Raw genomic sequence first — 17,686 nt, 5'->3', positions numbered from 1 at the left:
AGGTAAGTTTGAAACTTTGGAAATATAAGGAAGACAAAAACTTGTTCACACAGAGTCATAGGGGTGCAACATGCATTAATAACATATACACACACACATATATATACACAGAGGCAAAGAGCATTTGGTCTATTTGAGCATGTCAGCATAGGACTGTCAACTCAAGTCCAAAGAACAGAAAATAGATTTTTACATAAAGAAAAAGTGTAATGTATAATTTTTGGCAAAAGCAATTTGCATAATTGAAAATAAAAAGAGATAAGCAAAATTACTCAAAGAATTTCATTGTATGAATTCAGATAATTAAATAAAAGGGGAAGATTGCTAGCTGTCCCTTGCCTGTAAACAGAGATCAGACAACCCATCCCATGGTTATCTAAATAATTTGCTAAAAATGTATTCAAAAGTCTTTTTGATTATCTCCCCTGATCCAGTAGCAGGTGACAACTGATGATCTCAAGATATGAATAAATGAGTCCACGAGAAGAATGCCAACCTGCTATATTTAGAAGCAGTGAAAACCTTTTACAACAAAGCTAAACATTCAAATAAGAAGTCTTTTTTCTCATTCATTCTCAGTCAAACTGTTAATGCAAGTAACTAAGAAGGCAATGAAATATATCAAATACTCTTTTCTTTCATTTGTACAGACACATGTGTTTATGTATATGTATATAAACATATTTATACATGTGTGTATATATACATATCTGCACACACACACAATACATATATATATATATAAATTAACATAAACAGCTAGGCACAATATAATACCATAAAGGAAAAATTGAATCATCACTAATTGTGACTGAAAGTACTGAAGCACTTATATTGCAAGAATTAGGAATTAAAAATGCTTAATGCTATGAAAAGCATGCAATATATCTCTGACAGGGGAGATAACCTTCCTGCAGTCAAATGACTGAAACAAATAACAGAATAAAACAATATATATATATATATATATATATATATATATATATATATATATATATATATATATATATATATATATATATATATATATATGTAATTTTCCATGCTTCCATAAATCAGATGGGATTCATTGAGGTAGATTTTTTTCTATGGCTTGTTGCCCTTATTGTCACCAACTCTCACTTGTTTCCCAGCAAGGTAATATTTTTCCCATTTCCCCATGGTCAGGCACTTTCAAGGAAAGCTTGAGGTTAAGCTACCTGTATGATGGGACTCACATTTATATCTGTTGTGCGATGTCAAGACAAAGATGCACACACCACATGCACACATATTTAAATATGTGTATATATATATATATAAAGATATATATATATATATTATATATATATATATATATATATGTGTATATATATATATATATAACAATTTAGATAGGTGTAAAATTCACCTAAGGGATATCAAATATTGATGCATCATTACATAATTAAACGGGTTTGATTATTCTTGAAAAACTTTGTTTTATTAATGAAGGGGAAACAGCTGTAATTTATGAGATACGTGATTTGTTTGTATAAAATATTTCAACTGAATTGAGTTTATAATTGTTCAATTTATTGTTTTGTTTTCCATTCCTTAGTATATATATATATATATATATATATATATATATATATATACATACACACACACATGTGCACACATACATACATATATGCATATACATATAAATGTATATGTGTGTGTGTGTGTGTGTGATATGCTCCTTTCAGTCTACAAAATTTAATTATTAGGCTTTGGTGTTAGCTCAGGAGTATAGTAAACCCGTTTAAGTATGTAATGATGCTTCAATATTTAATATTCCTTAGGTGAATTTTACACCTAGCTAAATTGTTTTATACATATACATAGGGCTATACAGTGGGACTGAACTTGATATCATATGTTTGAGAAGTGAACTTCTTTACCACATTGCCAAATGCAATTCTCAAACCCATCAAACCATCCAACCAATGCAATCATGGAAGGTGGACATTAAAAGATGACGACGACGACAATGATGATGATGATGATGATGATGATACAGCATGTTCACACATGCAAACATGTACACACATGTACATATGCATGTATACACATGTACACACGCACACATGCATACACACACATGCATCCCCACAAACATGATGTTTAAGTACTCACTCATGTTAAAGGCTACTTTAATTAAAATAGTAGGCTATCAGAACCAACTTTCTAGAGAATTGTGTTAAACAGCTGGATATATATTTTTTTTTTCTTCAGATACAGGGTGGCCCAAAAGTAGGTTTACAGTTATTCAACTATCTTTTTCACATTCATATATTAACAGTTTAGATCATCATCATCATCGTTTAATGTCCGTTTTTCCATGCTGGCATGGGTTGAAAGGTTCAACTGGAGTCTGGGAAGCCAGGAGACTGCCCCAGGCTCCAGTCTGATCTGGCAATGTTTCTACTGCTAGATGCCCTTCCTAACACCAACCACTCCAAGAGTGTAGTGGATGCTTTTTACATGCCACTAGCACAGGGGCCAGAGGACGCTGGCGACCTACCACAATTGGTTAGTGCTTTTTATGTGCCACCACCTCGGAAGCTAGTTAAAGCAGCTCTGGCATTGGCCACGTTCAGATGGTGCTTTTTGCGTGCCACTGGCATGGGGATCACAACTACAATTTCCACTTGATTTTGATTTTGATGTATTTGACTCAATAGGTCTCCTCAAAAAATATGAAACCATTATTCTATGCTAATTTAGTAAATTGTAAGATAGAAATTTAAATGTAATAAAATGTTATAAAAGAAATTTAAAGTGCCTACATGATAACTGTAAACCTACTTTTGGGCCAAACTTGTACCTTGCATTTGTGAGTACTCATGCATTCAAGGTCTGTGATACTGAAATCTTTGTCTCTTATAAGTAAACTGTTTAATATGAATCACTTGAATACTAATTTAACCATTTAGCATTCAAACTGGCCATATCCGGCCTAAATATTCAACGAGTGTTAAAACTGGCCAGATCTGAATGCTAACACCTATCCTAATATATCTTTCTAAAACTAAGCAATCACATCATGAAAATGTCTTAGCTACAAGATAATGCATGATTAATTCAAAGCAATGTGAATAAATAATCATTACATTTGACATAATAACCCATATGTTAAAGGTTTAAAACCCTTTTTAACAAGTATCCACAGTATGATTTTTAGTTTCACTTTGTACATGATGCTTGGAAATAATGAAGCTTTTCTCTACTCTTCTGCTTTTTGACTTATAATAAGCCTGAAGATAGCTAAGGTGGTGTTCATATTTACTTCAAAAGAGGCTTGTCTTTAATCCTTTGCTTGTTTCAGTCATTAGACTGTGATCATGCTGGAGCACCACCTTGAAGGAATTTTAGTCAAATGAATTAACCCTAGTACTTATTTTTATTAAGTAGTTATTTTGTTGCTTAGTTAGGGAATGTGAACAAACCAACACTGGTTGTCAAGTGGTGGTTGGGGACAAAAACGATCACAAATACACACACACACACACACATACACATGCATTTACACGTGCACGCGCACACACACACACACATACACACACACACACACACACACACACACACAAACTGCTTCTTTCAATTTTCATCTACCAAATCCACTCACAAGGTCTTAGGCAGCCCTGGCTGTAGTAGGAGTTGCTGTACAGTGGGACTGAACCCAGAACTATATGGTTGGGACACAACCTTTTCATTACACAACTATATAAAATTTTCATGTATCTTGGTTGTTCTGTCACCAAGGATGGATCCCCAGATTTCAAAATCAGTTTACAGATTGAAAAGGTTTCAGTTACATTTGGGATGCTAAAGAACCGAGTCTGGTTAGACAGGGCTTGAAACTGCTCAACAAGCTTTGCACCTATCATGTTTGCATCATCACATTCCCATTAATACTGAGGCCATGTCTTATCTGAGACACATTCTCACGTCAACAAGACATCAAAATACTCAAAAGACTTCACTTGTAGTGTCTAAGGCATCAGCTGGAAATCTAGTAGACTTGACACAAAAATACCAACAAAGATGAGCTGTTTCAGTATGGATGCTCACTTCATCAACATATGTGATGGGTTGGTCATGTTATCTATGATGATGATCTCAGGCTTCTGAGGCAATTATTTTACAGATAATTAGTTCTGGATAAGCATCCCAAGCACAAAATATGAGTTCATGACATCACAAAATATAACTTTAAGTTTTTGAACATCAGTACTGTTCACTGGCAATATCTTCTACTGGATGGAAGTAAATGGGGGTGTGTAATGAGGAATAATAGCCTGCAGTTTAAAAAAATTTGAATTGCCCATCAAATAGCAAAATGGAATGCTCCAAAACTGCAAACTGTTATGTTCTGCATGGTCGAGGTTTCTAAATAATTTCATCTGAATTTGCTGTACACTTTCAAGAGTAGTCAGATTTGTCAATTATGAAATGTCATATAATGGGAGACCAACTAGGGTAAAGGTAAAGGCACCCTTTGGTCATGAATGACCATGGGATTGCACCTAGAAAGTTATCCTCTGAGGCACAAATCTGGGCAAGTTTGCTTATGGCAGACCAGCAGTTGCCTATGCATATCAACCTCTCCTCTCCATGCCGCTAATGTAATCCAAGGGAAAGGCAAAGGCTGATACAGCTTGGCACCAGTGATGTTGCAACTCATTTCTACAGCTGAGTGAACTGGAACAACATGGAATAAAGTGTCTTGCTCAAGAACACAACACAGCTCGGTCTGGGAATTGAACTCACAACCTCACGATTGTGAACCCAATGCTCTAACCACTGAGCCATGTGCCTTCACTGGGAGACCAACAAAGGTGCTTGTATCCATACAGTGCCACAGTCCAAGTGGAGCACTGCAGTCTTTTATATTTAAAAGCTGAACTGAAAACCCATGTTTGGATTATTGCAACGGATGTGATTTTCGACAAAATTATTAGTAAAATTCATCAAAAAGTTTTTTAAAAATCAGGGCTAGGTTGTCATCTGAGGGTCATTTGTAGAAATTCTACCAAGCTTGTTAGAAGCATATTTTCAATGAGAAAGTTGTTATATTCAAAAGAATTGAGTTGACAATATACGGTCAACAATAATCACACACACACACACACACACACACTAACATACATACATTTTCAGTAAGTCATATATCCGAAAGAGAAGCACACTCTAAGTTATAGAGCAGTAGAGTAATTAAATATAGATAGTTGCAGCTGGTTTATGGAGTTACTCTGGGTTTCACATTCATAAAGTGCTTAAAGAGGTTAAAGGCCACTGGCCATTAGGGTCTGAAGAAATGTCATAAATTAAGCAGAAAATGGAGGAATCTTGACAACAACAATTGGCTACCATCGATTATTATTTTTAATACAAAACTTTATCCCATTAATAATCGATGGTAGTCAATTATTGTTGATCATGATTTATCCATTTTCTGCTTAATTTAAATTTGATTCCTGATAAACACTTTATTATCTTTGTTATTGCCTGAATCCTATGAGTGTAATATGCTTGGATATCTATGCCCAGTGTTAACATAGGTAATTTATACCGGTAGTAAAATGGATATTCTTATCCCTTAGACGGTTATTCCAGCTGCTAACTCTACTAACCTTATATGTATGTATGTATGTATGTATGTATGTATGTATGTATGTATGTATGTATGTATGTATGTGTGTGTGTGTGTGTGTGTGTATGTATGTATGTATGTATGTATGTATGTATGTATGTATGTATTATATATATGTAGGGAGCTTGAAGCAGCCTTGCTGCTTGCTGGATCTTTTCAACCAACCCATATTAACATGGAAAACAGACATTAATTCATGACGATGATGATGACTATCAGGAAGAGAATGACACATACACACACACACAAACACATGCACAAACACAAACACATCCTCTTCATCATCATCATCAAAAGTTTTATATGTCTCTGCATGCTGCTATGGGTTGGGTAGGACTTTTATACAATGGCCTACCTTTCTTGCCATTTATCATTTTTATTTGACTATGCAACTCCTTCCAAACCATCTTTTGGGTTGCTTTTAATACCAGTCACCTCTGTCTGTAATATACAATCCTTTTCCATCCACCACTCTTTGTTGAAAGTGAAAAATGTGCTGGATATTGAAAATATGTCAACTATTTAATTTTTCAGAATGTATCAATAACATTCTTTTCCTTATACAAGTCCAATGTAGTTAATAAGTTTGTCTGCAGATTTCATAATGTTTAGTTGTTTTTAAAATTTTTGCTATTAGAAATCAATTTTTTCAAACTTGAAATCTTTTGATTTGATATCTGCTATATGACCAGGAAATTATAATTGAATAGAGTTAAAAAAAAAGATAAAGAACCAAAATTCTTTTGTCATAAATCACACACACACACACACACACACACACACACACACACACACACACACACACACACACACACACACACACACACACACGACAGATAAAACGAATGAAAAAAAAAAAGCGTTAATCTACAAGGGAGGTAACTCAGTAAAATGTTTGTTCATCACAAGCCTACCAATTTAGTAGCAATCTAATATCCCTTACAGCTACAATCAAACTGTTCAAAAATAACCAGAAGGAAATAGAGACATGTTGAGTGAGAATGAGGACATGTTTCATGTAACTAATAAGTATGAGAACATGTTTTTTTTGTTTTTTTTTTACAGTGAATAACAGTGACCTTATGATGAATGAGAATGCAGAAAGTGAGGGCGAAAACCCATTTAAGTGAGCAGATGAAAGCAGATATATATATATATATATCTTATATGGAATTATATCGAGAACAGAAATGAGAATAATATAAAAAGCAGAAGTTTGTTATTGTAAGTAAATGATAACAATAAGAAATGTTGCTCCTTATAAATGAGAATAGAGGAAACACACATCAAACTGAATGAAACCTTTTAATGGACATAGAGAAGCACAAAGAAATATTGGCAGAGTACAACAATGAAAAAAATATTGTGGATATCACAATGAAGCATAGCCTATAGCCTGTGACTTGTAGTGAACAATGACAACAGCAACGTTAAAGTGTAAAAATGTGTGCAGCTGATCTCTAGGAATGAACGACAACATTGTATTAACACATGTGAGAGATGATTTGTAGTGAGTTTTATAACCACTTCAACAACAACGACAACAATAACAGCAACAACAACAAAGGAAGCAGAGATGTAACCACTTTCTTGAAGTGAAAAGAGTAAACAAAGCCAGCATACCCAATCAAAAGACATAAGATTTATTTTTCTCCCAGTAAACTGAACTTATAAGAATAAACTTTAATTTTATCATTATTTTACCTTTGACAATTCCCAGCTTGTGACCACTTCATTTAAAATGGACACTAAACTGCCTTGTTTTTCCTTCAGTTCAATTTTTGTTTTTGTCTCTAATACTTATTACAGAATTAGAGGATATTGTAATGTTCTGTTGGCCAGTAATGCTCTACACAAGTTCATTGCTAATCTTTAATCTAGAGTTGTTTGCAGATTTAAGATTTTTCTTTCCCTTTCTTATATAAGGCCACCAACTTCAACCTGAGACCACACGTACTTTCTTTCCGATTTCCCTGAGTTGTTCATGAAGGTTTTGCTGTTCATTTGGTTCTTATATTTCGTGTTAAAATTAATGTCTTTATTTTTATTTTCTTTTAAAAACATTCTTCTTGATTTTTTTTTTTTTGAAATAATTATTGGTGAACTGAGTTATTAATTTTTAAAGACTGGGTCGTTGCCGACATCACTCGGACAAGATGATGATGGAGCTTGTGATTCTACCTCCACAAGGAATGTTGGTGTGATTTTCCAAATAGATTCTGATTGAACCTTTTAAAAAAATAAACAAATAAATAAGGGAAGAAATGGAAAAAGAAAATAAGAGGAAAACTTTAGAAGGAGGATGAAGAATTGAAAAGTTTGTAGAGTTCCTACTGAGAATTTGTGAGTGTGGAAGAGTTAAGTGTTAAGTTTAATTTAGGAATCATTGTTAAGTAGGGTTATTTGTGTGAATATATCAGATTATTGCAAACTAGAGGTTTGTCACTTATCATCATTAATGTCTCTGCATATTTGTCAGTGTTTATTAGGAGACATATTCTTCTGATATTTCAGTATATATTAATATAGAGTTGCTACTTTTATTCAATAATTCTGCTCTTAATTTACAATTTCAATGATTGTTTGTGAAACATATAAATTATACTTATTCACAAGTGCATTTTTGGTAACCTACTTTTGCTTCTCTATCAAAATTGATGGAAAAAGTTGCAACAGTGTTCATATTTAGTTAATAAAATTTTATCAAATATTAATTCAATTTATTTTAGAATATTTATTACACAGGTAAATGGAGAAAACACTTAAATAAAATTCTTTAGCTAGGGTTAGAATATTTTGACAGAGATGAATAAAAGCAGTCAGAATTTGAAAATTATTTCTCATAATTACATGAGGAATATTAGTTTACATTGCTCAAAGATAATTTAAATAATTGTTACTAATATATTGGGAAGTGTATATGAAAGACTGTATACACACAAACAAACATACACATAAAATGTATAAAGTGTTTAGCGTAGCAAACAGATGGTAAGAGGAAAGCAGGAGAAAATAATATGAAGTGACAAAGGCATTTATTTATAATTAAAAAATTAATTAAAAAAAAAAGCTGGCAAGTGCCATTATTAGTAGTAATTGATGGTTAATTAAACATGGTTAGTAGCAGCAATCAAGATATTTAATGAGATTGTGACTATGTCAATAACTTTTAAGAAGCTTTAAAAATTGATCAATTTAATCCATTTGACTCCAAACTGCATGCGGTAACCCCTGGTTCTTTGATATAATCTTCCTGTTTTAAAGTGAGCTGCATAAAATTCTTCCATTAAAATTTTATGTTATTTTATGTTCTAAACACCAATTTAATAATGACAAAGCTATTTTACTAAATTCCTATCATTTTGATAAGTAATCTAGACAAAAGATGTGCATTTCAATAGAAATATAGTAAAAAAAAAAAGGGTTAAGAAACCAAATTCTGTTTCAGGGGCCTTTCTGTTAATTGAACCCTTAAATATTGAAAAAGATGATGCATTATACCTAGGGATAGCATGGAAGATGTTAAGTAGCACTTGAAGAGGTCCTGAACAGGGCATCTCAATGCAGTACTGAGCAGCCAGACAAAATGCACAGTCCTCAACCTTTTAGGATGTAAACTGGCTATATCCGGCCAAAATAATCTACCTGTTCTACCTGTTTTATTTTGAAACTGGTTAGATGTGGCCTCTCACACTTACTCTACAACCTTATTCCAAAAATAAACAATCACATCACTGAAATCTCAAAGCTACAAAATAATGCATGACCAATTCATATCGATCTGGATAAATGAATAAGCATTACATTTGACAGAGTAATCTGAATGCTAAAGAAAAAAAAAATGGTCAAAACACCAATGAGGTTTGGTTTACAGCTGTTGGTACTCAAGTGTTGGCAATGAGGGACTTTTCTGTTGATACCTTATCAAATCACCACCACCACCACCATTTAACGTCTGTTTTCCATGCTGGCATGGGTTGGACAGTGTGATAGGAGCTGACCAGCTGAAAGGCAGTTCAGGCTCCCTGTCTGTTTTGGCATAGTTTCTATGGCTGGATGGCCTTCCTAACACCAACCATTTTACAAAATGTATAGGCGGTGAGCTGACAGAAACATTAGCCTGCCGGGTGCAATGCTTAGTGGTATTTCGTCTGCTGTTACATTCTGAGTTCAAATTCTGCCAAGTTTGACTTTGCCTTTCATCCTTTCGGGGTCGATAAATTATGTACCAGTTACACACTGGATGAAAAAAGAAAAATTGAGGTCTGACCATGGAACTTGAACCCACATCTTCTGATAATATGATAGATGTGCCACCATTTTTACAGATGTAGGCTCAAGTCCTATAGGTAGCAGCTTTTGACTTTTTCCATCCATGGGGTCTCTAATGCCACATTCTACACACTACTTTCTGTAGCTCTATAAACTCTGAGTTGCACTGTTAAAAATTACATATATCATATCTCTTAAATTTTCTAAGTTCTTATGACACAAACAATATGTTGTAATTTAATAGGGTCATATTAGCTCTTTATTTTATCTTATTGTATCTACTCCCCTATCTGAAGTGAAGAACTAAAAAAAAAAATCTCATAGCAAACAAAAACTATTAAACCCTCAGATTACATGACAACAATCCTCACCATAAAGTTCTTTATCTCTTTCTCTGTGTCTCTTTTCACTCTAACATAAAACTTACTCACCGAAAATTTTCAGCAGTGCATATATATATTTAGTGAATGAACAATGTATAAGAAAATGAGATAATGTAGTTATATTGAAAGAAGGTGAAAATAAATTATGATGAGATGATAATATGTAGAAAAAATTGTTATAGTAAAGTTAGTTTGAGTTAATTAGGCTAAGTCAGAGAAAGTTGCAGACTATTATTTTTAATTTTTACTCTTGTTGATGTTGTTATTGTTGTTGTTATTATTATTATTATTATTATTATTATTATTATTATTATTATTATTATTACTGGTGTTGTTGTTATTGTTAAGATGGTTAGCTGGCAGAATTGTTACCACACCAGGCAAATTGCTTAGTGGCATTTCGTCGATGTTTATGTTTCAAGTTCAAATGCTGCTGGGGTCAGCCTTGCCTTTCATCCTTTTGGGGTCAATAAAATAAGTACCAGTTGGACTCTTGGGTTGATGCAAATGGCTTAGCCGCTCCACAAAATTACTGGCCTTGTGCCAAAATTTGAAACCATTCGCAGTAAGGTGGCAGAATCGTTATTGTGCTGGGCAAAACGCTTAGCAGTGCTTCTTCTGTCTTATGTTCTGAGTTCAAATGCCACCAAGGCTGACTTTGCCTTTCATCCTTTCAGGGTTGATAAAATAAGTACTAGTTGAGTACTGAGGTCAATGTAATTGACTAGCCCCCTGAACTTGCAGACCTTGTGCCAAAATTTAAAATCATCATCATCATCATTATCGTTATTGTTATTATTATCATCATTATTGAGTGCGCAAGCAGTGCATACCATCAAAGTGACACTGGGGTGCAAATATACGAAGCCCAGTATACCCATCATGACTACCCATCTGATAAGGGTACACCAAGCACATGGATCACAACTATATGTTTATGACATGGTGATCTTATATCAAGATAAACAGTGCATAACTTTGCAGATGGGGCCCAGTTAGAATTTTCTTCAGGTCAAGCATTTGAGCCCATTCCACTCAAAAGGTTCCTGAATAAGGGTTGTTTAAGGATGTTGAACAAAACACTCATGTTTCCAGAGGTGAATTATCCAAACCTCATGGTTATGATGTTCCCCCACTATTTCTGCCCATGATCAGAGATGCACATGTTGTCAGATGTACATATTGTAAGGGACATGTTCAACTGGTTAAGATCAATCAACTGACAAGCAAATCTGTGGTGTGAGCAGAATATTTGCTGTAGCCCATCTTTTATATCAAGACAAAACAATGTACATGATAACACTTCCAATCAGTTAAGATCAGAAGTCATGAGAGCCACTGTCTGGTACTGCATCATTGACATTATTATTATTGTGTTAGATATAAAAATATTCAAGTACCACAGCAGTATTCTGTACAATATAAAGGGTGCTAGGTCTCACATTCACTGATAATGTCTCCAGGCAATCTGACAGATATGATATAGCAAAATAAACAAAACAAAAAAACCTGAAATCCCAGAGATTGGCCTACTTCTTCAGAGCCAAAAAAAAAAAATGGTTCAGCCACAAACAACTGATGATTCTCTATAAAGCTCAAAAGTGACTCGTGTGGGATGGTGCAACATTCTAGAGCACATATGACAAAAGAACAAAAAACAAAAAAAAAACAAACAAAACTAGCTGATTGGTAATGATTCACTCACAAACACGACCCAACTTCTGGTCTATAGACCTACTGACTTCTCACTCTGTCTCTACTACTACTTCTACTACTACTACTACTACTACTACTATACTACTACTACTACTACTACTCTTCAGAACTAGTATACATCAAACCACCACCATTCAAGAACCTCCACCACTCCTGGACTAGTTAGCTTGACAGAGTTCATTTTTCTGCTAGACATCTCCTTACAGAAAAACTTCAATTTATAATTCCAAGCTAACAAAAGTGGTATGATTGGCAGAAACTTTGGAGCATCAGACAAAATGCCTTATGATATTTAGTTATGATCCTTGACATTCTGAGTTCAAATCCTGCTGAGGTGAACTTTGCTTTTCATCCATCTGGGTTTGATAAAATATAGTCCCAATCAATACAGCATGGTTGGTTTTATTAATTGGTTGCTATCTCTATATTGGTAGACTTGTGCCTATGTTGGGAATTATCATCTTAAGCAACCAACACATTAGTGAACTGCTTTTTTTAAACCTTTCATTTGTTTCAGTCATTGGATTGCAATCATTCTGGGGCACCACCATCAAGGATTTCAACTGGACAAACCACAAGATGAGAAAGGGCAAATTTTTATCCCAAGTCCCCAAGGACAAGTGGAAAGACCGCTCTACAAAGCTTTTGAACAAACTTAGGCATCCCCTCCAACCAAACATACTTTGGTTTTTCTCAGACAGTGAAAAACCAAGAACCACTGGATGGATTCGGATGAAACCTTCAGGGATATTAGGCCTCATGACTGGCATGAACTGGTTAGATTTTGGGATCGATCTGGTACTGGACAACGATTCTGGATTATTTTCCTTGTTTTTATACCTAATTTTTGAGAGCGGTTGGGTTCATTTTCAGTATTCTCATTTGCGAGAGCAGTCAAGTTTATTTCAGATATTCACATTTTAAAAATCATCTCTGGCTAATCGTTGAGAGGACGTTGGTGTAGCCTTGGTGGAGGTTTGCACTCTCTGAGTGCTCTTGTTCCCAATGTTTCTATAGGTTGGCCATATCTAGAACAGATAATTTTTTTTATCTGTTTTGTTTTTATCATTCAATTGCTCTTATTAGCCTTATTTTTTGACCTCTTAAGTGCTGTCCATTAACTCAGCTCCTTCTCTTTTCGGTCATTAACAAAGAGTTGACAATACTCTCTTTACTTAGCATGTACTATTCCCTTCCATCACACTCAAACAAACACCAGATTGTCAAAACAACACACACACACACACACACGCATGCTTGCACACAAAAGCTTCAAGCCACTTAACTAAATTTTCAGTTCATCCTGCACTTAGCTTTTATTTTATTCCAAACAAATAAACAAATCATTCTTTGATTTTTCCTCACATGGCTACATGGTTAAGAAATTTGCTTTGCAGCCACATGGTTTCAGGTTCAGTCCCACCCTACAACACTTTGGACAAGTGTCTTTTAGTATATTCCTGTATCAACCAAAGAGTGTAGTGGGTGCTTTTATGTGTCACTGGCACGAGGGCCAGTCAGGCAGTACTGGCAATGGCTATGCTCAAATGGTGCACAGGAGTCAGTCCAGCGGCACTGGCAATGACCTCGCTTGAATGTTTTGTTCATGTGCCACCGGCTATGTTAAACTAATATATGTAAACCTATAGAGTAGACATACAAACAGGAAATTTAACCAGTTCTTCATAGATTGGAAAATAAATGAAGAACAACCTTGACCCTTTAGCATTTAAACTGTCCATGTCTGGCCTAAATATTCTACATATTTTAGGTTCAGACTGGCCAGATCCAATTTCTCATGCCTATCCCATAATGTGACTATGAAAATAAACAATCACATCATCAAAATCTTGAAGCTGCAAGATAATGCATGATTAATTCAAAACAACGTGAATAAATAAGCATTACATTTAACCCTTGGCCATATCCAGCCAAAATATTCCACCTGTTTTAGGTTCAAACTGTCCAGATCCTGCCTCTCACACCTACTCTACAATGTCATTCTAAAACTAAACAGTCACATCATTGAAATCTTGAAGGTACAAGATAATGAATGAGTAATTCCAAGCAATGTGAATAATAAGCATTACATTTGACAGAATAGTCTGAATGCAAATGGTTAACAGAACAATCAGAATGCTAAAGGGTTAATCGATTTTCTACCCTTAGTGGGGTCTCAGCAGAGATGTCTACATCACTTGATCAATCCCAGAGAAATTAGCAGCCAATCTGTTTATATATGCAACAAGGACAGCAGATTCAGAGAACTGGAGACTAATCTGCACTCGATATTAAATCACAGGAGTGGTTGTGTGGTAAGATGCTTGCTTCTGAACCACATGGTTCTGGGTTCAGTCCCACTGTGTGGCATTGTGGGCAAGTGACTTTTACTATGACCTTGGGCCGACCAAAGCCTTGTGAGTGGATTTGGCACATGGAAACTGAAAGGAGCCTATTGTATATGCGTGTGTGTGTGTCCTTGTATGTGTGTGTGTGTGTGTTTGTGTGTGTGTCCTCCCATCACTGCTTGACAACTGTTGTTGGTGTGTTTATATCCCTGTAACTTAGCAGTTTGGCAAAAGAGACTGATAGAATAAGTGCCAGGCTCAAAAAAATAAGTCCTAGTGTCAATTTGTGTGACTAAGAAAACCCTTCAGTGCAGTGCTCCAGTATGGCCACAGTCAAATGACTGAAACAAGTAAAAGAATAAAATAATAAAGTATTTAACATTTTATTTAGTATCAGTGAACTGTGAACGGGGAAATTTTAAAATAAAGTAGAAAATTTCTGATGTAGAAATATTTATTTACTTTATTTTTAATTTTAATTTTGTATCTTCTGAAAAAAAAAAAAAAGTGCTTACAAGCTATAATCAAGGAATTATCTCCCTTACATTAGTAGAAAATAAATATTTCAGAAGTACTGTTGATCACTACTTAAACATGGTTGTTCCATAGGAACAGACGTTACTACCAATTTAACTCTAGGATGACGTCTCCTCCAGATGGTTATTGATGCAATCTGCACCCAATAGATATTGCAAACAGGGGAGCGAACTCCTACCACGTCCCAGCGACAAGACTACCAGACCGTGCTGTTTTGTGCTATTTGAGCTCATCTTCAGTGGTGGTACTCGTCTGCTAGACATAGCAGTAGTTCGTTTCAGCTCGCAATATATGGTAGTAATGTTAGTTCCTACAGAACAGCGATGTTGGAGTGGCGATAAACATTACTTCTGAGTATAGTTACTGCTTTCATCTCTGATAGAGATTTTCTAAGTATAATTTCTTTCTAAATGCATGGGACATGTTGCAATAGAGGATGGAGGATGAGGGAGCTTGTTGGGAAAATGATTTATTCACTACCCTGTAAAATGGGTACTACTTAAGAAGAGTGGTCCCGGTGCGCGCACTCATGCACTCGCGCTAGCTAGTTGTGACTAGTTGATCTTTACTTTGTGTTTGTGTGTTTTATTTACTTTGTTTTAAAAAATATTATTTACTTTGAGTAAAAAAATTATTTATTTTGTGTTTTATTTACTTTGCTAGGTAGTCGTTGTAGGATCGACTAGTCACAACTAGCTAGCCTGGATGCGCGAGTACACTAGTTCGCGCACCGGGACCACTCTTCTTAATTAGTACTGTTAAGTGTGCATCATAGAAGAAATGACTTTGTTTTATGTCATAAAAGTAGTAGGTTTGTGATGCTGTTGGCATAACCCATTTATGACACGGACTATTAAAAGAATTTTAGCTGAAAATAAACAAACCATCCATCATCGTTATCAGTATATATTGCACAGTTACAAACCTACATAGCTGTATAGTCCACTAGGTTTCAACAGTAAGTAGATCTCAATCTCAGGACTGCTAATTAATGAGCATAAATGATAATGATAACGATGATGATTATGAGGATAAAAATGATGATACCGGTGACAACAGTGGGAGTGATATGATGAACTTAAAGCGAGGATAACATTGACAATGCCAGCAACAATGTACAGAAACACGTTTATATGCACAAGTGGTAATGAGCTAAATAATTCATATTCCAGATTTTATACAAATTTGTCTGAAACAAGAGGCATAAATATTTGTCTGAAACTAAGATTGTACATTAATAAATAATAATAATAATAATAATAATAATAATAATAATAATAATAATAATAATAATGATGATGATGATGATGATGATGATGATGATGATGATGATGATGATGACGACGACGACGATGACGACGACGACGACGACGATGATGATGATGATAATAATAATAATAATAATAATGATAATAATAATAATAATAAATAATAATAATAATAATAATAATAATAATAATAATAATAATAATAATAATAATCCTTTCTACTACAGGCACAAGGGCCTGAAGTTTTTGGGGAGAGGTAAGTCGATCGCAGTGCGTAACTGGTACTTAATTTATCAACCCTAGTAATAATAAGGCATTCTTTCGATATAACTTGACAAAATCGAAACATTCCATTTCGGGTATTTCCGTGGAAGCAAATGACAGTTCGATTCTGTTTTCTGCTTGGAAATTTGTGGATTTTACATAGACACATGAAACAGGTAAGAACAAATATGCAAGGCTTTTTTTTCTTTTTTGTCTTCAAGTTTAAAATGAGACATTGCTGGCATAATTTCGTTATATCCATACTCCACAACCCACGGAAATACCCGAAGGGAAACGTTTTGATTTTGTCAAGTTATATCGAAGGAATGCCAATAATAATAATAATAATAATAATAAAAAAAAAAATTACTTTAACCCTTTAGCATTTAAATTGGCCATATTTGGCCCAAATATTCTGCTTGTTCTATGTTTAAACTGGCTAGATCCAGCCACTTGTACCTACCCTACAATGTCATTATAAATATAAACAATAACATCATTGAAACCTTGAAGCTATAAGCTAATTCATGATTAATTCAAAACAATGTGAATAAATAAGCATCACATTTGACTGAGTAATCTGAATGTTAAAGGATTAATACAGTCATGGGCAAACTACAGCTTGCAGGTCTTTCTAAATGGCATTTCTAATGAAAATCTTCCTTGAATTTTTTTAGTAGTGCAGCCTTCCTGATTATGATCCATGTCTTGTGTGACCTTCTTGAAAAAGGTCATGCGTGCCTGTCTTAGCATATATTTGTTAAAAATGAAACATATTCAGTTTTAACAAAAATGTGGTAAGACAGGCACGAGCAACCTTTTTCAAGAAGGTCACAGGAGACATGGCTCATCAAGAAGGCTGCACTACTAAAAAAATTCAAGAAAGATGTAAATATATTGGATCTTAACCCTTTTGATACCAACCTGCCTGAAACTGCCTCTGGCTCTGTAGTACAAATACCTTGTTTTTAAAAGTTCTGAATTAAAATTTTTCAACAAACCTTAGTCACAATTTGTATTCCCAACACTAGCTTAATGATAACTAAGTCATTTTACTAAATTCTTTGTTAGATTTAAAATTAATTGAAAGAAACACAAAGCATCTCAATAGAAATATGGTAACAAAAGGGTTAAAGTAACCACTGAATTTTGTATATCATCAAAAGTGTCCAAGATTTCAGTCTGGAACATCAAGAAGAATTAGTTACAGTAGTATTGCTTATTGCTGTAACGAGC

The 17,686-nt window shown here is 34.4% G+C and overlaps 1 protein-coding gene across 5 annotated transcripts in view; it reads right to left on the bottom strand.

Annotated features, from left to right (window-relative positions):
• Nucleotides 1-17,686, bottom strand: part of LOC115228412 (GTPase-activating Rap/Ran-GAP domain-like protein 3) — a 1,278,929-nt gene that overhangs the window by 12,610 nt on the left and 1,248,633 nt on the right. The window contains exon 32 of one of the 5 annotated variants that reach the window (XR_005003648.1): nt 7,367-7,891. The exons of the other annotated variants lie outside the window; for them this stretch is intronic. The gene's annotated coding sequence lies outside the window, so the exon portion shown is untranslated. The remainder of the gene's footprint in view (nt 1-7,366; nt 7,892-17,686) is intronic. 5 annotated transcript variants of the gene reach the window in all.

Source organism: Octopus sinensis, linkage group LG2 (assembly GCF_006345805.1).
Source record: "Octopus sinensis linkage group LG2, ASM634580v1, whole genome shotgun sequence".
Lineage (NCBI taxonomy): Eukaryota > Metazoa > Mollusca > Cephalopoda > Octopoda > Octopodidae > Octopus > Octopus sinensis.
Note: the sequence above shows the minus strand (reverse complement) of the source record. Positions and strands in the feature narration are given on the sequence as shown.